Below are 27,640 nucleotides of genomic sequence, written 5' to 3'. Positions count from 1 at the left end.
GAACCCACTATCTCCCGGATGCAAGCTCACAGCTGGGTGACCCTAACCACACGGCCAACTCGCCCGGTAAAATATATTTCATGCCTTTAGTGAAGATAAACCTGTATTGTTACGTAATTGAGAATCAGTTATAAGTTGTTGCATTAAATGTATTGTTGCGAATAAAACACTGTCTGTTTTGAATATCCTCAGCCTGTTTCCGGTCATTCAACCGGGTCCGTAATGGAATAAATGAAGCCCCCATCTAGCGGCGAGGATAGGAATGGTGCCGGCTGTCGAAGCCTGTCATACTCCTCTGGGGCAATGATTAATGAATGACAGATGAAATGATATTGGAGAGTGTTGCTGGAATGATATATGACAGGGAAAACCGGAGTACCAGGAGAAAAACCTGTCCGCCTCCGCTTTCTCCAGGACAAATCTCACATGAAGTGACCAGGATTTGATCCACAGAACCCAGCTGTGAGAGGCCGGCGCTCTGCCGCCTGAGCTTCGGAGGCTTAGTACTGTCTGTTTTATTGATCTAATTTAATTCTAGGATGACCCAACTAGTACACACACGCGCGCACGTATGTTCAACTAGGAGTGATCACACTCCATTAACTGCTGTCTGTTTACTAGTCTCTCACAGCAGGACTCCAGCTGGGCAGTCTTTACATGAGCGGGCGACCTCCCGTAAATCTTGATTTACAGCTTGCCTTACTTTCACTTCGTCTCGCAAGCACAGTCACCCCGCACAGCAGCTGCATGCAGACAGATACGAACACAGGGCTTCTGACCACCACAGAACACGACGACTGTTCGTTGTCTCTACTCCAGAGAAACTCCGCCAGTCACACAGTTCACCTGGTCGCTCCACACAGTGAGCTACTTAACAGTGACAACTAAACAGCTGTAGCTCCCCAGTGATCGCCAGCATTGCAATACTCCTCACAACAATGACAAGTAACGTTGCTCCCATTCTACTGTTCGATATACAGACTCCAAGTCGGTATTATATACTCAGTACTCCAAGGCAGTAGACACTACTCCGCTCGGTACATGACGATACTCTGCCACCGCTGAGACACTGACAACAGCTAGCACTACTGCCGTCCCCGTCCAAGTACTGAACTGTCTGTTCGCGGCTAGCCTCCTTTTTATATCCTGATGATAGAGTACTAGAATCTTCGCGGTCCGGCTACAAGGCCCACGAGTAAACCAGAAGAAGAGAACAATAGAGGAAAGGCCGCGGCATATCCTCAGGCCGGCTGGGAGGTCACCGGTCTGACTTACTCATCCGTTCCAGGAAACACGGAAGGGCTGGCACGTAACAGTTATGAGCTAGGCGGCTAAAACTACGAACAATCTTTGTCTGAATGGTTGCGTGCTGTTTGGGTGAACTGACTTCTGCGTCATTCTGTACATGAAATGTCTTAAATTAGACTATGGAACTATTTATTGCTGGATAGACTCTTTATTTTAATACTGACGGCTTAACCGGCCATTTTCTTACCTGACCAAGGATTCGGCCCCAAACACGCCGATTAAGAGGGCGTCTACTGAGGTTCAATTAAAAATAGAAAACTAAATTGGTTCAGTATCTCCATAACCAAAAATTCCACGGAAAATGCGAATATGTCTATATTGTTTTCCTTGAGAGGAGAGAGAATCCGCAAGAAATAGCTGCCCTAGAAGAAGGGATACGGTGGTGGTGATTATTGTTTTAAGAGGAAGTACAACTAGGCAACCATCCTCTACATAACACTAATCAGAGAGCAAAATGGAAGGGATCCGACACTTCGAAAAATGAAGGTATCGGCCAAAGAAAGACAAGGGCCACGAAGGGCGTGAAAATAAAAGACTCTCTAGCCCTCGCAAACCTAATAGCGTCGGAGTCGGAAAAAACAAGAGTTGACCAAGGGAGGTCGGACAGGATAGATTAAAGTGAGGAGCCTGGCATAAGTGGAAGCAATGCCAGGACTCACCTGAGGGCCCCGTGGTCGCCAGCCCACGCTCCAAAGTTCAGAGCCCCTGGGGCCCCTTTTAGTCGCCTCTTACGACAGGCAGAGGATACCGTGGGTGTAATTCTACAGCCCCCACCCACAGGAGGAAGAAGGGATACCCTGCTGTAATAGCATCTGAGTAATGGAAATGTATCTTGATTCCATGAACATTTTTCATGCAGTATTTATAGGACACAATGAGCTTACTAAAATTCCTCTGTTGTGTAGTTATCCCTGACAAGGAACAGACCTTCGATGTCAATTGTAAATATGAAAATCCTCAGCCTGTTTCCAGTTATTCGACCGGGTCAGGAATGAAATAAATGAAGCCCCATCTAGCGGCGAGGATAGAAATTATGCCGACTGCCGAAACCTGTTCGCACTCCTTTGAGGTAATGGTTAATGGCTGATGGATGAAATGAAATGATATTGGAGAGTATTGCTGGAATAAAAGATGGCAGGGAAAACTGGAATACGCGGAGAAAAACCTGTCCGCCTCCGTTTTTTCCAGAACAAATCTCACATGGAGTGATCGGCATTTGAACCACGGAACCCACCGGTGAGAGGCCGACACGCTGCCGCCTGAGCCACGGAAGTTCTTGTCAAATTAATGTAAATAATCATTTACAAGTACTGTGATTCTGTACATTTGACAGTCAGGTTGAGTGGCTCAGAGAGTTAAGCGTTAGAAGGCCAAGTTGACAGGTTCTATCCTGGCTCAGTCCGCTGGTACATGAAGGTGTTCAAATATTCAGCCCCGTGTCGGTAGATTTTATAAGCACAAACTCCCGTGGGACAAAAATTCCTGGACCTCGACAACTCCGAAAATCGTTATAGTAGTTAGCGAGACGTAAAACCGAAAACAATATCATTTCATTATTGGGTGAAGCATCTAAACAAATACCTTTTAAAAACGTAACAGGAATACTAAAACCGTCCGGTCCCCAGCAGGGCGGTGAAGAGGACGTCTACTGAGCTAAACTAAGTTGGTTCAAGACATGATACTGTATAGGCTTTTGGGCTTATGCCGTGTCAAGAAAATAAGGTGAAATTCTTTACGTTTCGCAGAGAACTGTGCTGTGCGTCCTCTGAAGAAATCTCGACTGTCCATGAGAAAGGCTTCTTAAACAATGACTCTTTGAATTTAGACGTTATAACAGAAGTGGAAATGGTACGTTCATTCGCCACCAGATGGCTCCCAGGACGTGGCACAATGCTAGCATTCGAAGCGAAAGCTGACCGAACCATCAGCATCAGTCTAAGCGGTTCGCATAACGTGTGTACGTAACATATGACATTGACAAGTGGAAATGGTACGTTCATTCGCCACCAGATGGCTCCCAGGACGTGGCACAATGCCAAGGTCTGTCTAGGGAGGTCTGGTCACGCTACCACAATCCTTTGCGGTGGCGGCCATATTGGGTCTCAAATATCGTTGTAATGTGGGCGTGCCCGATGTAATGATGCGAGTTATTACTTGTATTTTGAAAGAAAACGGTATACTGCGCCGCACCAAATTGTCAAAATAAGACAACTGACGGAATTAGTGTTTCGCTTCCCGAGAGATAAACAGAGGAGAGCACAGTGGGTGCAAAACTGTAGGCGTGACAAATGTCAACCTACAGATAATTCTTCTTGTGCTACGTTAGTGAAGTTATACATTCGTATTATTCCTGAATAATAGTATGTTTATATGAACGATGTTCTATATTTATAGGTCTTATCTATTTTCTTCTAGCACCATTTTGAAGTATCGCAATTTGAACTAAAGAGGGCAGATGGACAGAATCTACTCAAGTGGAATTCCATCCCAGCAATTTTCAACGTCCCTAATTCACCTAAGTCTTTGACATATAATAGGAAACCTCCCAAAGAAAGAGAGTTGTCTTTCAAAACAAGCAAGAAAAGTAACAGGAAGTGTGTAATATTAGTACTGATGTTTATGAAAATTTCCTTTTCATGTGTCCGGCTCCATGGCTAAATGGTTAGTGTGCTAGCCTTTGGTCACAGGGGTCCCAGGCTCGATTCCCGGCAGGTTCAGGAATTTTAACCATAATTGGTCAATTTCGCTGGCACGGGGGCTGGGCGTATGTGTCGTCATCTTCATTTCATCCTCATTACGACGCGCAGGTCGCCTACGGGAGTCAGATCAAAAGATCTGCACCTGGTGAGCCGAACTTGTCCTCAGACGCTCCTGGCACTAAAAGCCAAACGCCATTTCATTCCATTCCTTTTCATGTAAACTACAGACAGTATCTTTCTAACCCTACATGCAACGTAGAAATGTTTCACAGATATTTGAAATACTTGTTCCTGTTCATTTACCAATTATAATCACAACAAAGAATAAGCCTATCACTTCAAACCAACAATTTATGTCCAGCTGGCCATCATTACAACAATTGTATTGATAATAGCAGTCCTATACTGTTCTGTAGTTATTATTTACAGCTAATCATTCATCATAAATGCTCTATAGAGTACATTATATGGCTGGACAAATACTTAAAGATCACAACACTCGCTTCACTCGCACTAACCAACTACTGTAATTTATATCCTAATGTAATCCCTAAGAATGGAGGAGCGGAAAGGAACTGGCCACCCTACCGCATGTAAACTCCGGCTCAGGAACACCTCTGCGGAGGTTCGGACCTGCCTTCGGGCAGAATAACCCTTACCTACCTAATCCCTAAAATAGCCTAACCTAAGTTAACTCAATAGCGACTGAATTTCTATTTCTGATGGAATCGTGTCTACCAATGGCTTTAATTTTCTTAACCATTATTATTATTATTATTATTATTATTATTATTATTATTATTAGTAGTAGTAGTAGTAGTAGTAGTAGTAGTAGTAGTAGTATTTGCATGGACATTAGGACTCGGCTAAGAGCCCCGTGGTCGACAACCCACGCTCCCTAGTTAAGAGCGCCTGACGCCCCTTTCAGTCGCCTCTTATAACAGACAGGGGAGACCGTGGGTGTTGTTCTATTGCCCCACCCACGGGGGGAAATCTATTTTGGATTGTGACTACGAGGCCCTTAGCTGAGTCTTGACATGGCTTTCACTATTCTAGCCCATCCGACCTCCCCTGGTCAACACTTGTTCTTTTCCGACCTCGACGGCATTAGCGCATTCGAGGCCTAGGAAGATTTTCATTTCCACGCACTTTGTGGCCTTCATCTTTCTTTTGCCGATACCTCCATTTTTCGAAGTGTTGGTCCCGTTCTATTTGTTTTCTTCTGATTAGTGTATATAGAAGATGGTTGTCCAGTTGTAGTTCCCCTTAAAACAATAATCACCACCACCACTTTGTACTACATAGCTGCATGGGTTATCATTAAACTAGTTAAGAGTAGCTAAGAACATCACTCTTGTTGCATATGTGCAGAATATTTTTGCCTTAGAACCGAGAGAAATACCACACGAATGGATAACAACAGTTACCATACATAATTTAATGCACTCAACTCATGAGGCATTCAGTGTTTGTCAACATACTGGGGTAACCTTTTAGAAACGCGGTAGACATCGGAAATTACTTTCTTAATAAAGAAAACGCTGAAGGTAATTTATTACAACCGTCGTTTAGTACTTTAAACACAGTACTTCAAGTTTAGTATTTCATATCCCGGTAATCATAATATGACACAGGTACTGTACAGATTTCTATGTTTCTGTCAATAAGATTACGTATTTGACAGATGATATTAATAAGAAACACAGTAAGACCAAATTGTAAGGAAGTAAAAGAGAAGAACATGAGCTTTTCTGTTGATTCTTGTTTCTTAAAAAAGAATTTCAAGCTCTGTTAAATATCTTCCTATGCAAATAGCTGTGAATGTATTCATATAATTTAAGTGTTATACAGTTATATATACATGACCAATAGATGCCCAATTAATTTTTTTTTTGTGAAAAACAGTTGGTATTTTGTTTTTATTTCAATGTACGGTACCGAAATCCTCTAAATTCGAATACACTTGCCTTTGGTTACGCTCGCTTAAAGACCCAATATGGCGGCTCCATAAGTAGCATTCGTGACTTGACCTCCCTAGACAGACCTTGCACAATGCTAGCGTTCGAAGCGAAAGCTGACCGAACCATCAGAATCAGTCTAAGCGGTTCGCATAACGTGTGTACGTAACATATGACATTGACAACGTACCATTTCCACTTCTATTATAACGTCTAAATTCAAAGAGCCATTGTTTAAGAATCCTTTCTCGTGGACAGTCGAGATTTCTTCTGAGGACGCAGAGCACAGTTCTCTGCGAAACGTAAAGAATTTCACCTTATTTTCTTGACACGGCATAAGCACAAAAGCCTATACAATATCATGTCTGTAAGTACGGACCGTGAAAGCATCAACGGCAACATTAAGTTGGTTCAATATTCTGTCGTCAATTATTCCACGGAAAAGGCGAGCGTGTTGTTTCCCTTAATGCAAATTTCATACAATTTCAATACAATAATCATTTATAGGACGAGGAATAAGGGATTGGAATTATTTCTCAAGGGGAATGTTCGATAAATTGCCAAGTTCTTTGAAAACACTTAAGAAAACGCTAGGTAAACAACTGATAGTGAGTCTGACACCTGGGTCATAGCTCTAAATGTAGATCATTGATAACTGATTGAAACTGACGAAATTGCCGGAATTTTTTATTTTGGGACAGATCCTCGCGCACCGAAGACCAATACGATGGTTATGAGGGTGTTTAGGGGTTGTAGTAAGGATGTAAAGGTGAGGGCATATAAGTCTCTGGTAAGACCTCAACTAGAGTATGGTTCCAGTGTATGGGACCCTCACCAGGATTACTTGATTCAAGAACTAAAAAAATCCAAAGAAAAGCAGCCCGATTTGTTCTGGGTTATTTCCGACAAAAGAGTAGCGTTGCAAAAATGTTGCAAAGTTTGGGCTGGGAAGACTTGGGAGAAAGAAGACGAGCTGCTCGATTAAGTGGTATGTTCCGAGCTGTCAGCAGAAAGAAGGCGTGGAATGACATTAGTAGACGAATAAGTTTGAGTGGTGTCTTTAAAAGTAGGAAAGATCACAATATGAGGATAAAGTTGGAATTCAAGAGGACAAATTGGGGCAAATATTCATTTATAGGAAGGGGAGTTAGGGATGGGAATAACCAAGGGAGATGGTCAATAAATTTCCAATGTCTTTGAAATCATTTAAGAAAAGGCTAGGAAAACAACAGATAGGAAATCTGCCACCTGGGTCACTGCCTTAAATGCAGATCAGTATTGATTGATTGATTGATTGATTGATTGATTGATTGATTGATTGATTGATTGATTGATTGATTGATTGATTGATTGATTGATTGATACGTCCCAGTAACTGGCGGGTACGTGACATTTTTCTTCAAAGTACATTAGACAGTGAGAGAGTATTTCCTTTTCAGAGACAACTTCTTTGGCTTGTGGATTGTTACCCTCAAACTTTATTGATGCAAAAAAGTCTGGACGCTTTCTCTTTAACGGATCGTGAGATATTTGAGGTTGGTTCCTTTCTGCATAATCTGATCCTTTTTATTTTTGTAAACAGTAAATCTAGTCCTACTGGTTGTTATTTTGAGATTCGCCATAACCAAGAAAACGGAAACAGGGGGATATTCCCAGATAGATCGATAGAACTTAACCTGAAGTCTTGAACCATAATAGAATACAGATACAATCGCTCAGGAATAAATATGAAGCGAATTCTCGTCGTCATTCACTAATAATTTAGTAATGTCTTGAAGCTAATCTAAGGCAAATCACTGCAGAAGTTAATGTCTCAGTGGATTAAATCATTGGTGGCAATTAATTTCCTTCTCTTCATACTACAGATTTATCTTCCTTTATATAAAGAAAAAATCCGACAGATGGAAAGAGTTGATACATGGATGTCATTACTATTACGTATAGAAGAGGAAGTGTGCGAACTTCACCTGTTTCAATGGTGCTGTCGCAGAGCGCCGCTAGCTACGCTAGCCGGTCACAGTACTGCGTTCTGCAATGCAGGAAGTAATGTTTGCGATAATTTCTTGTACAAACACGCCGCCAGCAAACGTGCGACACGATGTTGTGAGTATGGTGGGACTGCACCCTAGGTATTTTCCTTACCAATACAATACATACACATAAACAGATTCCAAGATGTTGAATTCAGCTCTAGACACAGAGAAAATAAAAATACAGCGTACATACTAATGGGTTGATATAATAGAGTTTGAGGGATGTTCCACCATTCAACACATTGTAAAATATATTCAATTTATTAAGCGAAGACCGGTTTCGACTCCCTTGGAGTTATCATCAGTTCTTGTAGAATATCAAATCAAGGGGAATCCTATAACAATCATCTCAATTGGTTGACATAAGACATCATAATAAAATTATACACATAATGGCGATTGCCTAAAAACATATGAATGGGTTGTAAAACATAGTGACAAATTATGCTCACAATGACATGAAACATATTGCACTTTAAGAAAGATCTTGGTTCTGGGTTTAAATACTGTCGTGTGTTTGTAGAACACGGAGCAGACTGTCGGTCTTATTATAATCAATTTGAAAATACGTGAATCAGTTGAAACAAAATACTAATGAAAATTATATACATATTGACTGAAGACGCTTGGCACTTTAAGTAAGTTCTTGGTTCTGGATTGAAAATACTGCCGAGTGTTTGTGGAACACTGAACATCATAACCTATAATACTAATGGGTTGGTCAGTAAGTCGTGGCGTTTTTAAGTGAATATTTTGCGTGAAAACAAAATGTTTTGGCTATTTGTTTTATGTTATTCGATAGAGAATTGAGGCGCTGAGATCAACAACGGATCTACTGTAGTCATCATTTTGGTGGTATATGAGTTAGTACTGTGGTTCTTATCTTTATATGATTCCGCATATGTTGATGCTAAAATGGGACTTGTTCAGCAACTCTTTTCCTGTTTAAACCACTGTTGAAATTTTGTGTCCTTCGAAAGTGAAGTTTGGGGCAGTGATTAGGAGTGAAATCTAGAGTCCAAATCAAACATGAACATAGTTGTCTGACTAAATAACCTGGGTTGTTTAGTAAGAAAATCCTTTTGTATTATCCCTGCCATGTGACAAGCCAAGATACTGATACAGTAGGTTATTGACTTGTCTTTCCATGACAGCGTCGATTTTGCTGTTTTGTTATATGACGCACGTTTATACATTTATTTAGAATGCGTATTAATATAATTAAATGATTAAAACACATTTTGCTATAAAATAGTACGAATTTTTTAGTTAAACTTTACTTTTGATCAAATGAGTGTTGTTTAAATCAAAAACGACTTGTCAGTCATTTTCTATATTAATTTCCTAGTATGTATCTTTATTATCGGATTACATATTTTGGTGTATAACTCAAATCTTCCCAATGAGCCTGTAGGAATAACTATAAGGTGTAGGAATATTACAGTATTATACAGAATTATATACAAAAATGTACATATCACAAACTAGTATTCAGTGATATGTCCCGTTTTTTATCTGAGCACCTCAATTATGTACTCTACAAAATATTGTGTTTAGCTTTTATGCTGGTATAAGATGTTTTTGTTTCAGATCCTTAAAATGGAGTATTAAGTCGACAAAAAAGAGCACTTTCGACACCTTCTGCTCTTTTGCGGTTAATCGAGGCGTCAAAGCCACAGAAGGTGCTGAAAGATTTGCTAAGTGTATGGCGAAATGAAATGGCGTATGGCTTTTAGTGCCGGGAGTGTCCGAGGACAAGTTCGGCTCGCCAGGTGCAGGTCTTTTGATTTGACTCCCGTAGGTGACCTGCGCATCGTGATGAGGATGAAATGATGAAGACGACACATACACCCAGCCCCCGTGTCAGCGAAATTAACAATGATGGTTAAAATTCCCGACCCTCCCGGGAATCGAACCCGGGAGCTCTGTGGCCAAAGGCTAGCATGCTAACCATTTAGCCAAGGAGCCGGACTGTATGGCGAAGAAGCGATGCCTCTCACAATTGGTTTAAGAGATTCAAAGACGACAATTTCAACCTGAAAGACATGCATCGCATCATACACTGTGTTCATTTCTATAATAATAATAATAATAATAATAATAATAATAATAATAATAATAATAATCGTATGGCCTCAGCGACCGTGTGCAGGCATTTCAATTTGACGCCATCTGGCTGTCTGGTCGTCAATTTCGACGTTCCGTTTTACTCTAGGCCTACACTCTTGGGCGTCTATGGCTGAGATTTAATGAATTTTGTCGGGTAAACACCAAATGTGTCACCAGAGATCTTTTACATGCCGACATTGTACGACATGGAGTGTCGATTGGAATTTTTTTTTTCCGCCCTTCAAAATCAGACTACCTCTGCCGGGTTTGAACCCGCTATTTTGGGATCCGGAGGACGTCACTCTACCACTGATCCACAGAAGCAGTTCGATGAGGAGCGACGGAATCACCTTACTCACGAAGATTCACGCCAAACGACGAAGGAATTGCTAGAGATAATGGACTGCTACCACAGTGCCATAGAGCATCATCACCTTCACTCCATGGGAAAGCTTCACACGTTGGGAACATGGATTCCGCATACTTTGAACGACAACAACAAAAATCAACGAATCACGATCGCCGCCGGTTTGTTTGCCCGTCATCGGTCAACTCATGGGCAAAGGGAGCGATTTCTCTACCGAAGTATTACCGGAGATCAAAAATGGTGCCTGTATGTCAATATGAAGTAGCGCAAAGAATGGCTTAGCCCCAGCAAACGGGCGACACGGCGAAAAAACAAGATCATCACCCGATGTTGTGCATATGGTGGGACTGGAAGGCATGATCCACTACGAATTGCTTGATCGGGACCTAACAGTGACTGCGGAACTTTACGCCCAACAAATGCAACGAGTCAACAACTATCCAGAAAAAACGAGCGACCTGACCGGCGACATAGCGTTCTTCTGCAACACGATAAAACCCGGCCTCACATCAGTATGACCAAGGAAGCCATTCAAACGCTTGGCTGGAAAGTGCTACCACATCCTCCGTATTCTCCCGACTTAACGCTTTCTGATTTCCATCTGTTCCGATCCCTCTCGAATGCAGTGGGCGGCGTTTCGTTCAATAATGACGTGGAATTGAAGGCTTTGTTGGACGATTTCTTCGAGTCGAAACCAGGTGATTTCTACCGCCGAGGCATTGAAAACATTATGGAACGTTGGGAAGAAATTGTAAACAACAATGACGAATACATTATTGATTGATTGATTGATTGATTGATTGATTGATTGATTGATTGATTGATTGATTGATTGATTGATTGATTGATGTACATATCTCGTTAATTAAAAACGTGCCAAGACTTACAGCGAATATTATTTCCGCAACGAGCAGGGACGGGCCAACAAGCATAAGCAGTTTTTTCACATTGAGAAACCATTTTTTTTTTCAAAATGATGAACTACAGTTTTATTGAGCTTAAAAGGTTCCTTTAAGACTATATTTAATAGGAAAAAGACCAAGGCAATGATCATGGGATCAAAGGTGGACTCAACAGCTCAAATAATACTTTCGGGGGATGAGATCGAACAAGTGTCTAAATTCAAATATTTGGTAAGCATAATTAGAAGTGATCTTTATTGCTTGGACGAAGTGAAGACTAGAATTGCAATGGCCAAGGAAGCATTTATGAAACAAAGGACACTGTTGAGTGGGGCTCTAAATAAGGAGCTCAACAAGAGGTTAGTGAAGTGCTTTGTGTGAAGTGTGGCTCTTTATGGGGCTGAGACTTGGCCGTTGAGAAAAGAAGAAGGAAGAAGACTAGAAGCATTTGAAATGTGGATCTGGCGGAAGATAGAGAAAATCAGCTGGCAGGAAAAAGTAAGGGACGAGGAAGTATTAAAAAGAGTGGGTGACGGAAGGAGAACGATATTGGAATGCATTAAAAAGACGGAAGAAAATTTGGTTAGGCCACTGCTTGCGACGAAATTGTTTAATAGCCGAAGCGTTGGAAGGGAAGATACAAGGGAAATTGAGAAGAGAGGAAGGAAGAGGTATCAGTTTGAAGCTGAATAGAAGCTATTGGAAGACAAAGAGAATGGCTGAAGACAGGGCAGCGTGGAGAATTCATGTGAAGACCTGCCGACAGGCAGAACACCAGTGATGATGATGATGATGATGATGATGATGATGATGATGATGATGAAGACTATATTACCTTTTAAGATAAACCAAGTCGAAAGTGTTGTGGAAAATTTCCGAGATATTCACTTCACTGCATGAACTCCTGCTCGAGTGCCACTTCTACTCCCGCTGAGTAAATAACATGATTGTATACACACTGTATTACTGTGGACTCACTCTCGATAACTAACTAACTAACTAACTACCGACCTCGATAGCTGCAGTCGCCTAAGTGCGGCCAGTATCCAGTATTCGGGAGATGGTGGGTTCGAACCCCACTGTCGGCGGCCCTGAAGATTGTTTTCCGTGGTTTCCCAATTTCACACCAGGCTGTGCCTTAATAGGGATGTACTGAAACACTACCGATAGATGTCTCACGTGTAGTATCCGGTATGCGCTTGTCGATCGTCATTTGTTTATATGTGTTTTTAATGGAAGTTACCTAGTTAAATGCTGAAGTTAAAGATTTAATATATCGTTACGACAGCAAAGATGACAAGAAAATTGTGATGCCTGACTACTGCTGTGCCCCAATGTCCCAAAATCAAGGTCGAGCGTATTCATACCATCAATTTCCTAAGCAAGATGCTTTCCGTAAAAAGTGGTTGCATGCGATTCGTAGGCAGGACCTACGAAATAAAAATATGACTCCTAATATCAAAGTCTGCTCGAAACATTTTACAGATGAAGATTATGGCATTACTGAAACTGGTAAATAAGCTAATTATTACTAATTAAGAAATAATTTTATAATAAGGTAGTACATTCTGAAAAGTTAATATGACGTATTTCAATCATTTTAGACGAAAGACGAAGACTTAAGGAGAACGCTGTACCTTCGATATTGTCATGGTATGGCACCGGTACGTTGGAAATAACTCCGAGAGCAAGAAGATATAGAAGTATAAAAACAGCCATAACACCGTGTGCGGTACGGTACCCTGAATCACTCAGTGGCCTATAATTGGACACTGGAGCACCACCAGTTTCAGACTTCCTGAACATTACTTCCAAATTTGAAATTTTTATACCGGTATTTGGCTTATGGTCCGAAACAAGATCCTGAAACTCGTACGCTGCACGGAAATGAAATTCAGTCGTACTGATGCAGCCCCAGGCACTGCTGTCACACCAATGTCGTGCCTTATGTACGCCTATAACCGGCAAAGAAAAGAAAAAATACCGTATTAAGAATGTTATCAAAATGCTATTTGTACTTTAAGAATTCATTCTTAACAAAAACGCATTTAAAGCAAAAGTTTCGTTTCAATGATCGCAAATGTATAGTCCTCTCCGTGTAAGGACGTACACTAAGGGTGCAACCTTACCCTATCTCCCCTGTAATATTAAGGTATTGATTTATAGTGACTTTTCTTGCTGTTGGGTCTTTTTCAGTGTCGGTAACCATACAGTTTAGGGACCCTACTTGCCGATACGACGTCTTACTGTTACCGTTAATCTGGCACGTTGGCAACGTTCAGTCACTGTTCTAGCGTGAATTATGTGTTGCCACCGCATTGCCTCTAAAGTCACTAGCGATACATTTGCGAGAATATTTAAAGCATATTTTCTTTTTCTGTGGGATTGTAAATCTATTTGGCTAATACCAGGTAAGTAGAATTGTGGCATGTTCGGATAATGCATTTAATAACATAGTTTGTGTGAAATGATGAGCACATCATTTTATTAATTACGTTCCTATTTCGTCACATACTTATACGAACAGAATTCGATTGGGATGTCTAAGAAGGAAGAAAAATCTGCAAAAACTCCTCCGAAAAGGAAACCAAGGTTACGTCCTTTACAAGCTTCAGGTCAAGAAATGCTTGTACATTGCTACGAGCAATTGAAACAGGAAGACGACGAAGAAGGTATCAGTCGTAGTGATACGAAGCTAATGGCAAGAGTTTCATTATTAACTGGGGTAAGTGTTCGTTTTTATCTTGTTTCTATGATAAGTTTCTGGCATAATGACAATCAGTTGAAAAGGAGCAGTATTTCATTCTGAACCTAACCTAACCTAACCTGATCATGTAGGCCTAGGCCTATACCGGTACCATGTCTTGTGTCGACTTCGATACGGTTCGTAGACTTAACCTTTGTGTATTCATGTTGACTTACGGTATATGTGTATGTAATATATTTCTGTGTGTGTATTCTTACAGTGTAGTTTCGGTTTAGTCCGAAAAGTAATAGGAAATTTCAAGAAGGGAGTTGAATTTTCTACACCAGGTAAACGCCGAAAGCGTGAACATCCAGTGACCGGCATAGACAGTTTTTCTAAGGAAGCGATAGCAAGGTTTATTTATGATAAATTACATAAAGGTAAGGTGACTACATAAGGAATCTATTGCAACATTATTTATAGAAATTGGCACGCAGGTGAGATAAGCTCCCAGAAATGTTTTGTGCATGTATTGTCATACAGCTCTTTTGAGTCCCTTGTAACTCTCTTTTTTCTTCCCACAGGAGAAGTCGTAACTGTAAGAAAGGTTTTCGACCACATGAAAGCAAATTATGACACTTATTTGTACAAGGGCTCCGAAACATCATTAAGAAGAATTTTGAAGGCCATGGGGTTTGTGTGGAGTAAAGGTGATCCCTATGCGTATGTTAAAGAAAATGAAGACATTTGTTTTAAGAGATCCTGTTTTCTGAGGGAATACATGCGTAATAAGGACAGTGAGAAACCAAAACCTGTTGTTTTCTTGGATGAGACTTGGATTTTTATGAATGGTGAATATATATGTTATATATTACATTTTATATTTAAAAAATCTTGGAATAATTTATCTTCATCAGGTGTCTTTGGTTTCAATTGTGCATTTGTCTTTCAGGGTCACCCACATACTCCTGGAATAAACCACACAAATCTGGACATGATGTTCAAGGAGTAATTCGTCGACCTGTGTCTGAGGGAGGAAGACTGGTTATTGTTCATGCTGGAACGAAGGATGGCTTTGTACCTGGTATGTTCTTACTTTATTTTACTTCATTTTATTGTAGTGAGGTGATCTCTCTTTACATAGTTATGAGGGTATTTAGGGTTTGTAGTACGAATGCAGGGGGGGGGCACATAAGTCTCTGATAAGACCCCAACTTAAGTACAGTTCCTGTGTATGAGACCCTCACTGGGATTACTTGGTTTGAGAATTGGAAAAGTTCAAAAGACAGAAGCACGATTTGTTGTGGGTGATTTCTGACAAAAGAGTAGCGTTACAAAAATTTTGTCGGGTTTGGGCTGGGAAGACTTGGGTGAAAGGAGACAAGTTGCTGGACTAAGTGGTATATTCCGAGCTGTCGGTGGATAGGTGGTGTGGAATGACATTGGTAGACGAATACGTTTCAGTGGTATTTTAAAAGTAGGTAAGATCACAGTACAGTGATAAAGTTGATGAAAAGTGGGGCAAATATTTGTTTTTTTTAAGAAGGGAGTTAGGGATTGGAATAATTTACCAAGGGAGATGTTCAATAAATTTCCAAATTCTTTGCAATTATTGAAGAAAATACTAGGCCTATCCCTGAAACTACATCTTCTGTCCTAAGTGCAGATCAGTGGTGACTGATTGATTGAAATTGACTGGCACTAGGTCGGAAGTGGCATTATAACTTACCGCTCATTGAGCTCTGTACGTGGTTTTTGATTTTGACTTCTCCACTGTTATTAAAAAGACTTGCAGGTATTCACTTTAGGCCAATGATTAACCTTAGAGAGGTATTTCAATCAAAACTTACTCAGTGTATTTTCATATAATATTACTGGATATTTGTATCAGTAAATTACTTGTATTGTAGGCCTATTTATTATGTTTATTCTGCATTCGACAATCTCCACCTGAATCAGTGCTTGATACCTGACTGTTGAACACCTTCCAAGCTTCTTATTTCTTACTGCCTGATATAGGTTCAGTGTTCGCAGCAATTACATTTGTTCTAAGGTATTGAAATGGGTGTTTATACTTATATCTTTTATGCAAGTGATCGTGGACTTCTAATCCAGATATAGGCCTACTAATGGAGATACATTCATGAGAGATGTTACGATAAAGTAGTGTAAGTAGTAATTAATTGACTTCATCATCAGGTGACTTTGCTACACAGTAGTTGGTTTTACTTAAAATCAGACAGCTTTTTGTATCATTCAACAGAAATCACATTTTTTATTAATAGGCCTATACTTTTTTTAGAACAAATAACTTCATACTAAAACTTAAAATTCTTACAGGTGCTGATTTGATATTTGCTACAAACTTGAAGAGAAATCAGGATTACCATGGTGCTATGAACAGCGAGAAATTTCAGATGTGGGTGAAGACGCAATTAATCGTAGGATTAAGAAATATAGGACCCTGTGTTATTGTAATGGATAATGCACCATATCACTGTAAGCTTGTTGAGCATCAACCAACAACGAAATGGAGGAAGGATCAATTAGTGGTAATTATACTTAATTGAATATTTCCTTCTACTGAATGATGTTTAATGATGTTACAGAAATTAATTTTTATTTTTCCTTTAATTTAAAGGGTGATAGACATAAAGCTGAAAATTACAGGCCAGTAAGTTTGACATGCATTGTATGTAAGCTTTGGGAAGGCATTCTTTCTGATTATATTAGACATGTTTGTGAAATTAATAACTGGTTCGATAGAAGGCAATTCGGTTTTAGGAAAGGTTATTCCACTGAAGCTCAACTTGTAGGATTCCAGCAAGATATAGCAGATATCTTGGATTCAGGAGGTCAAATGGACTGTATCGCGATTGACCTGTCTAAAGCATTTGATAGGGTAGATCATGGGAGACTACTGGCAAAAATGAGTGCAATTGGACTAGACAAAAGAGTGACTGAATGGGTTGCTATATTTCTAGAAAATAGATCTCAGAGAATTAGAGTAGGTGAAGCTTTATCTGACCCTGTAATAATTAAGAGGGGAATTCCTCAAGGCAGTATTATCGGACCTTTATGTTTTCTTATATATATAAATGATATGAGTAAAGGAGTGGAATCGGAGGTAAGGCTTTTTGCGGATGATGTTATTCTCTATAGAGTGATAAATAAGTTACAAGATTGTGAGCAACTGCAATGTGACCTCGAAAATGTTGTGAGATGGACAGCAGGCAATGGTATGTTGATAAACGGGGTTAAAAGTCAGGTTGTGAGTTTTACAAGTAGGAAAAGTCCTCTCAGTTTTAATTACTGCATTGATGGGGTGAAAGTTCCTTTTGGGGATCATTGTAAGTATCTAGGTGTTAATATAAGGAAAGATCTTCATTGGGGAAATCACATAAATGGGATTGTAAATAAAGGGTACAGATCTCTGCACATGGTTATGAGGGTGTTTAGGGGTTGTAGTAAGGATGTAAAGGAGAGGGCATATAAGTCTCTGGTAAGACCCCAACTAGAGTATGGTTCCAGTGTATGGGACCCTCACCAGGATTACCTGATTCAAGAACTGGAAAAAATCCAAAGAAAAGCAGCTCGATTTGTTCTGGGCGATTTCCGACAAAAGAGTAGCGTTACAAAAATGTTGCAATGTTTGGGTTGGGAAGAATTGAGAGAAAGAAGAAGAGCTGCTCGACTAAGTGGTATGTTTCGGGCTGTCAGCGGAGAGATGGCGTGGAATGACATTAGTAGACGAATAAGTTTGAATGGCGTTTATAAAAGTAGGAAAGATCACAATATGAAGATAAAGTTGGAATTCAAGAGGACAAACTGGGGCAAATATTCATTTATAGGAAGGGGAGTTAGGGATTGGAATAACTTACCAAGAGAGATGTTCAATAAATTTCCAATTTCTTTGAAATCATTTAGGAAAAGGCTAGGAAAACAACAAATAGGGAATCTGCCACCTGGGCGACTGCCCTAAATGCAGATCAGTATTGATTGATTGAACTAGTCAGCTTACACAATCTGCATTTCAATTAGTGCGCGTGATACAAAAATGTCTGTATCTGTTTGTCGCGTATGTGCAGATAAAAACTGGGAGTCTGAAAACATCGAAAAAAAAAACAGTCATGGTTAAGGCAGAATGGAGTTTCTCCACCAGAAAATGCCACAAAAGATGAGCTGCAAAGGTTGTGTAATATGAATCGAAGTCACTTAAAGAGGTACAGAAGCACGTAAACATAAGTTTAGATAATGTTGTTTACACTCGTGTATTTGACTTTCATGTATGCATAACAATATTTCTCTGTTTCTTTAAAACCAGGTACATTGTTGACGAGATGCTGCACAGTGAAGGCCATACTGTCTTACGACTTCCTCCATACCACTCATTTTTCAATGCCATCGAATTTGTATGGTCTGTGGCAAAACAGTATTATAACAAAACAGTGGCTTCAAGACCTGGTCACGGATTGGACAGAGCTACAGCTGTGTGGAAAGAATCTCTTGATCAGGTAGGCCAAGTGGAAATGTTATTTATTGGATATATGCAAGTGGAGTTTATAATATACTTGTCAGGTTGTGATACTTCAATATATCTTATAGGTGACAGCAGAGATGTGGAGAAATGAAGTAAAACACACTGAGAAGAAGATTGTCGAGTTCTACAATAATGAGGTGAGAGGTCTTCCTGAAGTGGAGGAACTAGTCATTCATCATGGAAGCAGTGAATCGGAGGAGGAAGATGAAGAAGAAGAAGAAGAAGAAGAAGAAGAAGAAGAAGAAGAAAGAAGAGAAGCCGAGGAGTTAGCTGTACCATTGTAAGAGCCATTCCATGAGATTAAGAATGTTATAACTTTGCTGGGAAATAATACATTTCTGATTGCCCCGTCCTTTCTGATATAACGAAGTTACATTTCAAAATTGTGGGAATTGTGTATCTACAAGTTACAGGGCGGTATAGATGTGCAGGTGGGGATCAGTGTCCAATCGGAGTGGAATTATCTAGAACTGCTGTGGCGCAATGTGACGAGGAGCGGGCAAGGGGGGGAGAGAGAGAGGGAGACAGCACTCTGTCACCAATACACGATGTAAACATTGTACGCCTGTTAAAATACTGACATAACTTAAATTTTATACACTATCTAATGGTTTTCCACAGTTCTCTGAAAGTCACAACTCACGTATACTGTATATATATATAGAGAATTACATATAAAAATACCTGTGTCCACAATAAGTAGCCCACATATTAAATATAAATCAATTTGCTTTACGTCGCACCAACACAGATAGGTCTTATGGCGACAAAGAGGATAGAAGAGATAGGAAAGGGCTAGAAGTGGGAAGGAAGCGGCCGTGGTCTTAATTAAGGTACAGCACAAGCATGTGTCTGGTGTGAAAATGGGAAACCACCGAAAACCATTTTAACGGCTGCCGACGGTAGGATTTGAACCCACCATTCCCCGAATGCAAGCTCATAGCTACGCGACCCTAAACGCACGGCCAGCTAACTCGGTCATCTTTGAAAATGTATTTTTCTATCAGCAGAGGCTTTTTTAAAATCGTCATATTTTGTATAGGCTACAGGAGATGTACAGTAGCCCACTGGTTTTCTGATTAAACATCATTTATTTAATCTATTACATCAGTCTACTTACATACTCACTGTCCACGTACATCGGTAAGCTCGTGATTCGATTATTGAAGTATTGTGCAATGATGCGACATACAAACTAAGAGAGTACCGAGTGGTTCTTCCAAATATAAAACAGACAATTTCGAGTGGTCATGAGCATGACTCATAGTCATAGGGTAGGCTAAATAATAATGTTATTGGCTTTATGTCCCACTATCAACTTTTAGGTTTTTTTTGAGACGTCGAGGTGCTGGAATTTAGTCCTGCAGGAGCTCTTTTATGTGTCAGTAAATCTACTGACATGAGGCTGAGCACCTTCAAATACCACCGCACTGAGCTCGGCCCTGCCAAGTTGGGTTCAGAAGGCCAGCGCTTCGACCGTTTGAGCCACTCAGCCAGGTGTGGAGGCTAGAGAGCTGAGTTTAAGTAATTGTCGAACGTCAACTAGTTATAAAGATACTGATTGATTAAACTAATACAGCAATTAGAATAACCTAATTGACTACCTACTTACAACCTAGGTACTTTGGAATTGTGTTCTATCTTTTTAACACTGCAAATAAATCCATGTATTGTTTAAAACTCCCTGTAAGAAGAGGACAGTGGATGCGAATAGGTATTATTTTCAAATGAGCTGAGCTCGAGAGTCCATTATAGCATACGATTTTTTCAGTGTACCATGACTCTGTATGTATTGCTTCAGAGGAAGTTCGGCTCCCCGCCAATGTCCAGTGTACCGATAATGAACCATGTGTGTGTTGTGTCTCACTGATCCATGACTGCGTACGATTCTTTCAGTGTGCCATGATTCACTGTGGCTCGCTGCAGCGAAAGCTCGACTCCCCGCCAGTGTCCAGTGTGCCTATAAGGAGCCGTGTGTGTCGTGTGGCTCACTGAGCCGTGATTGTGCATGATTTGTGTGCCGTGAGCTTGCCGTTCCTGTGAATCGATTCACTCGGACACTGAATGAATCGATACACTGCTTCGAATCAAGCACTCAGTAGCCTACACTAGTAGAGGTACATAGTACATTACCATTAAGATAGATAGCCTTGCAATGTAATTCGTCTTTACCATAATAACAATAATAATAATCGTATGGCCTCAGCTACCATGTGCAGACATTTCAAGTTGACGCCATCTGGCTGTCTGCTCGTCAATTTTGACGTTCCGTTATACTCTAGGCCCACTAGATGGCAGACCGAGTAAACCGAAACTCTCTTGGGCGTCTGTGGCTGAGATTTAATGAATTTTGTCGGGTAAACACCAAATGTGTCACCAGAGATCTTTTACATGCCGACATCGTACGACATGAAGTGTCGAATGGACTTTTTTCTGCCCTTCAAAAATCCGACTACCTCTGCCGGGTTTGAACCCGCTATATTGGGATTCGGAGGCCGTCACTCTACCACTGATCCACAGAGGCAGCTGTCTTTACCGTGAAATACATCGTCGTCGTACATGACTGAATTACTATCAATATATCTTAGAGAAACTGTAATGTACATGAAACCGAAATTGAGTTAATTTCCACGATACATTCTTCCTATATAAAGGAGACCATGTAGCTTATCCACCTTCATTTCAGCCACATAAATATTCAGCAAAAATTGCAAAATCACATTAAAGGACAAATACAATTTTTTAAGTAGAAATAGTCTGGAACATAGATTAGTGAGGTTGGACATCCTGCCCGTCATCATTCAGGAGTCGCTGTTGAACATACTGTACTTGTCAAAACTAGTAAGTTTCTATTTTACACAATAATAGTGAAATGTTGATGAAGACGACATACACCCAGCCCCCGTGCCAGAGAAATTAACCAACGGTGGTTCAAATTCCCCACCCTGTCGAGAATCAAACCCACACCCTGTGACCAAAGGCCAGCACGCTAACCATTTAGCCATGGGGCCAGATAATAATAGTGAAAAAGCATGTTCACTGCAGCTATTGTTGACAGGATATTTCTTCTCTTTAAAGAACAATGAGTACCACGAATTAATATCCTGTTTTGTTGATTCCTGTAAACTTTGTATGTACGGTTTTGGTTCGCCAGTTCCTAGCGTATCTACTGAATGAAAACTTTGTAGACCAATGGATTCAGTTTTATGTTTATTGCCTTCAGTCGTCACGACAGTTTTTTCAATGACAACAGTCGCTCAATTACAAATCCTGTCAAACCTAACCTAACCCTGCGACAATCAGTGGTTTTCGATGGATCACTACCTAACCGGTCATTATAATTTGTTTTCGGTGGATCACAACCAAACCTGTCCCTATCAGTGGTTTTTGGAAGAATACAGTGGTTTTGTCACAAGTCAATACAGACTCTTGAATCAATGTGTGAAAATGGGAAAGTGTAGAAAACCCTCTTCAGGAATGCCAATCTCTAAGTCCATAGTCTTTTCAGCGTTGTCACACAGCTGAAATTCACTTTAGAAGTAATTGTAAAAAGTCGTATATAGGCTCTACAGATACATAGTACATTACCAATTCCATCTCGATTGCTATGATACGCACACTGCATAGCGGTTTTGCTCTATAGATAAATCATATTATAGTGAAAAAAAAATTAAAAAAAAAAATCTGTCTGGCATGAAGGTCCAGAAGGAAAATACTTTCATTGAATTCTTATTTATGTGCTCACCACCCTAGTAGGTTTAAATAAACCTTATAAATACGTTGTAAGACCCATTCTCGAATATGGATCTGCATGTTGGTTTAATAAATTCCCTAGAGAAAGTTCAAAGAAGAGCGATGCGTTTCGTAACTGGGAATAGAAGGAATACCATTAATTGGGAAAGTCTTGAATCTAGAAGAACTAGAGCTCGCCTGTGTGGTCTTTATAAGAGCTATACGGGAAGGGCTGCTTGGAGTTGTATTAGGAATAGGTTATAACCTCCCTCATTGTATCACTATTTGCAGCGATAGCCAGGAAGCGTTAAAAGCACTATGTGCAGTTAAAACAACATCAAAAATGGTATGGGAGTGCCAAAGGATGTTAGATCAGCTGTGTGAATTTAGCTCAGTTACCCTATTACGGGTCCCTGGGCACACAGGTATCAGTGGAAATGAAGAAGCTGACAAACTAGCGAAACAAGGCTCAAAAGGTCCTTTTATAGGACCAGAGCCCTTCCTGGGAGTGTCACTCCGAAGCGTGAAACTGGTAATATCCCAGTGGACAAACCAGTCTCACTTAGACATTTGGAAGAGGTTAACTATAGCAAGGCAGGCACGTGAACTTATCAAAGGGCCTAGCCAAAGTTATAAAAAGGTCCTGATAAATTTGAATAGGACCAGAATGCGAATGGTAGTTGGACTGTTGACAGGCCACAATACCTTACAGAGACACCTACACATCATGAAAATCAGTCAGGATCCGATGTGTAGAAGATGCGGTAGGGAGGAGGAGACCTCCGCGCATGTGTTATGTCAGTGTGAGGCTCTTGCAAGCACTAGACATCGATACCTTGGCTCACATTTCGTGAGCCTGGAAGACATCAGGAATGCCAACATCCGGGCACTGGTATCCTTTATAGGAGCACTAGGTCTGGACTAGGCAAACTCGTTTAAGGGACACAAAGGGTCTTCACAGACCTACGTGTGGAGCCCTGCGAAGGCAGGGTTCACCCATTCTTTATCTATCTATCTATCTATCTAACCTCCCTCATACTTATCGAGAAATTATCATAAGCATAAAATTAGGGCCAGAAACCAGCATACGGATGTGGGCAAGTTTTCCTTCGTCAACAGGACCATAAGGGATTGGAATAAATTACCTGCGGCAGTCTTTGATAGATTCCCTTCTGGTATCAAGTCATTTAAGAAGACCATTTGTGTAAAATGAAAAGTAAAAGTTGTAAATTACGGGCACTGAATTTGTGATTTTCTGCTTGGTTTCGATTGTGAAACTGGGAGGCTTTTTCTTGTGGTTTTCTCTTTCCAGGGAAGTGCTTGCTGTACTCATGTTTTTGTAATTGTTGTTGTTCTTGGTTAATTAACAATGTTTTTAACTTTATTTTATCATCACTTGTAACGTTAAGCTAGTAGTAAGCTCAATCTATAGTTTTGTAAGCCATAGTAGCAAGTATTGGAAATAATTAAATTGTGTATGAAACTGTACATGATGCTGGATTTAGAATGACTAGTAGTATTTCTTGTAATATTTTTTTCCATGGAATTCCTTTTTGTACTTGAGTCGTTGTAGTTGTTGGGTAGTATTATTTAACTTTATTATCACTTGTAGTGTTAAGCTAGTAGTAAGTTCAATCTATAGTATTGTAATTTGTAGTGTTAAGTACTGGAAATACTTAAGTTGTGTGTGAATATGTATATAATGACACTGGATTTAGAAAGTTTAATTAGTAGTATTTCTTGCTTGTTGTAATGTTGTTGTTGTTGTTGTAGGGTAATTACGGTTTAACTTCACTTTATTATCACTTATAATGTTAAGCTAGTAGTAAGGTCAACCTATAATATTGTAAGCCAAATTGTTAAGCACTGTAAATACTTAAGTTGTGTGTGAATTTGTATATGATGTTGCTCGATTTAGAATATTAAACTAGCAGTAATTCTTGTTATATTTTCCTTCCATATATCTGCTTCTTGTACTCTTGTTGTTTGTTTGTTTGTTTGTTTGTTTGTTTGTTTGTTGTAGTTGGGTAATTATGTTAACTTTATTATCACATTACTGTAAGTGACCGTTGCCACCGGGGTATTTCCCATTTGCAATTTATTAATAATAATAATAATAATAATAATAATAATAATAATAATAATAATAATAATAATAATAATAATAATAATAATAATGAGTGACAGAGGTTTAACGTAATTTGGAAGGAATGTTTTGCGTATGATAAATGAGTACCAGTTAACTATTGGGGGCAAAGGCGGTCATGCGTTGAGCTAACCACTCCACCCCACCCCACCAAGTGCCAACGTCATGGATAGTGGAAGCCTTCACCTTCCCCCTTTCCAATGGCTTTCATGGTTTGTACGGAGATGACTTTGCTTTTTGCTTTTTAAATATTAGTATTCATGTTTATTATGTTTGTTTATTCATACCCCTGCTTTGTAATTCAGTGACCATGGAATGGCTCTAAATGTTGTAAATTATATTTATATTTACTTGTATTTATTTCCTTTTTCCTTATTGCACACGTTTGTTGTTGTTATTGTTATTACTACTACATATCGCTTAACATGTAAATAAACTAATATTTAATGCAGTAAATAATGCTTATCTCTTCGGATTCATTTCTTCGTTGCATATTCGTTTTGCTATGACAACATGACTTCTTTATGATATAAATAAATATAAAATAAAAGTATTTCTTCCCAAACATATTTGTTATACGTGCACCAATCAGAGAACCAACTAGGGAAGTACCTCTTACTAAGGTGCATAATGTTTTTGCATACATGTATAATTGAAGAATTGAAGATCCATATACAGGTAAGTGGGTCGCCCATGTGGTAGGCCTATTACGCGTCATAGGAAACTGAGTGAACTGGCTGTGCAGTTTGATCACATTGCTGTTAGCTTGGTTTCAGGAGATGGTGATGTATTCGAACCCCACAGTTGGCAGGTCTGAAGTTTTTTTTTTTTGCCCGTCATTTTCATTTCAGGCTAGTGCTGTGTCTGTACGCTTATTTACATCTTAAATCCTAGCCCTCTTTCCTATCCAATTCTTGCATCACAACCTGTCTTCATGTGATTTAAGCCAATATATATGTAAAAATCTGGTAATGTTGTTTGACTCATAGTACTCCTGTACATTGGTTTCCGTAATGTTGAAAGCTTGAGATACACCAACTTGTAAGCTGAAAATATGTTTAAAATGCCAAATGCAGAAAACCGTAAAAGTTCTTAGTGGGATGTAAAGCTGTTAGCATTATTATTAAAAGGAAGGACATATGTCTTATGTGGTAAGTCCTTGAACTTGCAGAAATCGCAATGAATTATTCAATCTATATTCCCTCCCCCCTTTCTTTAAGAATGCAGTTATAGTAATGCATACATCAGAATCAGAATAAAGGCAGGAAATGTTTAACATTATTTTAAGCGAGTGAAGGAGAGAATGTATGACTAGCTCAGGTTGGCGGATTCGAGTTCGGCGGTATTTGAAAGTGCTCAAATACTCCAGCCTCATGTCTAGATCTACTGGTACATAAAGAACTCTTGCGGGACGAAATACTGGCACCTCGGTGTATGTGAAAACGATAGAAGTAGATAGTGGAACTAATATTCAATTCTGCAGTGAGCTTGAAGCTGACCTAATTTCCGTTCACGTAGCTTGGCACATTAGTATTCCTATATGTTTCCTGATAACCGTGAAGATATAACCAGCCTGCAGGCTGAAAATATGCCCAATCTCTCTCCTTAGGCTACGGGTTACCGGTATTGAAGAGAGAAGGAAATGTTCGCGCAAAAGAAAGGGAAGTCATTGGACTTTCGAAAATCACACTGCAAAGACTTATTAAACAAATTGCATCGTTTAACACGCCCCTATTTTCAAGAATATGGTTATAGTACGCCTACTGCATATCAAAATAAAGACAGATATATGTAACATTAATTTGAGTGAGAAAGGGTGTTTATTTCCTAAATTTCTCATTGAGCGTGGAAACCGACTTAATTATGAATATCTTGATTTATTTCATCTTAACTTTTATCATTTACTAGGGTAGGGAAACATTTATTATCGGTGTTTACATTGAGGTTAGTTTGTTTGGTTATGTCTGGTGATTTTAATATGTAACCAGGCAGGTTGGCAGCAGTGATCAGCCATTACAAAAAAGAGAAAAGAAGAGCATCGGGCGGCGATATTTACTTTCTGGGGTATTTCGTTACGTGGCGATTACTATAGGAATACTCCATATAAGTCTCATGTAAAACAATCGAGCAGCGGAAAGCGCATACCGGGTACTACCATTTCGCTGCCTAGCGGACAAGTTTTGCGTGTTACATCCCTATTAAGGCCACTGCCGCTTCCTTCCCACTCCTAGCCCTTTCCTGACCCCATCGTTGCCGTAAGACCTATGTGTGTCGGTGCGACGTAAAGCCAATAGTAGGAAAAAAAAAAAAGCTAACTAACAAACATAGGAACGCTCAGGTTAGGCTGATTTGTGGTGGTGATTTGTGTGGCGGAGAAGGTGAGAAGTTTGGTGGCCGTGGTCTAGACTAGGAACTGTCTCGGCATTCGCCTTAGTGCAGGACAATGGAAAACCACGGAAAACCATTCTTAGCACAACCGACGGTGGGGAACAGCAAACTACGCATCCATATGAATGGAGATGCAAGAGTAACCAAAGCTAGCCGCTGTTAAGCCAAAGCCTACTCTACTTGGTAAACAGTTTTCATTCCCCTAAGGGGTGAGGCGTCCCCCCGTGAGTCCAACCCCTCGTCCATGTCGTGGGGGACGGGCAACGGTATGAAATAGGGGGATTGCCTGTGAGGGCAAAGTACAGCGGGGACATTGTTTGCCCCAGGGCCACTACGGTAGCTGTGAAGGCCCTGCAGGAACCCTGAAAAGTAACGGCTAACCGGGCTCCGGTGAAGTTCTCAAAGGCAACTGAGGCGCAGAAGGAGACCTTTGGTGCGCCAAAGTTGGCGGAGGAGGCAACTCTCCCTCTTGGTATTAAATGAAGAGGGAAACCACTGCCTTGTGGTGAAGAGGGATCCTCAAAGGCTAAGGTAGACAACCCCAAAGAAAACAGCATGCCTGGAGGCTTCAGATGGCAGCCCCACCACCAGGCTCTGGTACTGTGGGCCAATAACTCGCACAACCTGAAATAAAGCCATTGCAGAAATATCAACAAAGAGAAACCGGACTGATCAAAATATGATGACTTTTGGCTTGGAAAAGGTAACAAAAATTGGATTAAGAGAGGGAGACCCAAGCAAACGTGGCGAAGATCCGATCACATGGAAGCGA

The sequence above is a fragment of the Anabrus simplex genome, chromosome 10 (genome assembly GCF_040414725.1).
Source record: "Anabrus simplex isolate iqAnaSimp1 chromosome 10, ASM4041472v1, whole genome shotgun sequence".
Classification (NCBI taxonomy): Eukaryota; Metazoa; Arthropoda; class Insecta; order Orthoptera; family Tettigoniidae; genus Anabrus; species Anabrus simplex.
Note: the sequence above shows the minus strand (reverse complement) of the source record.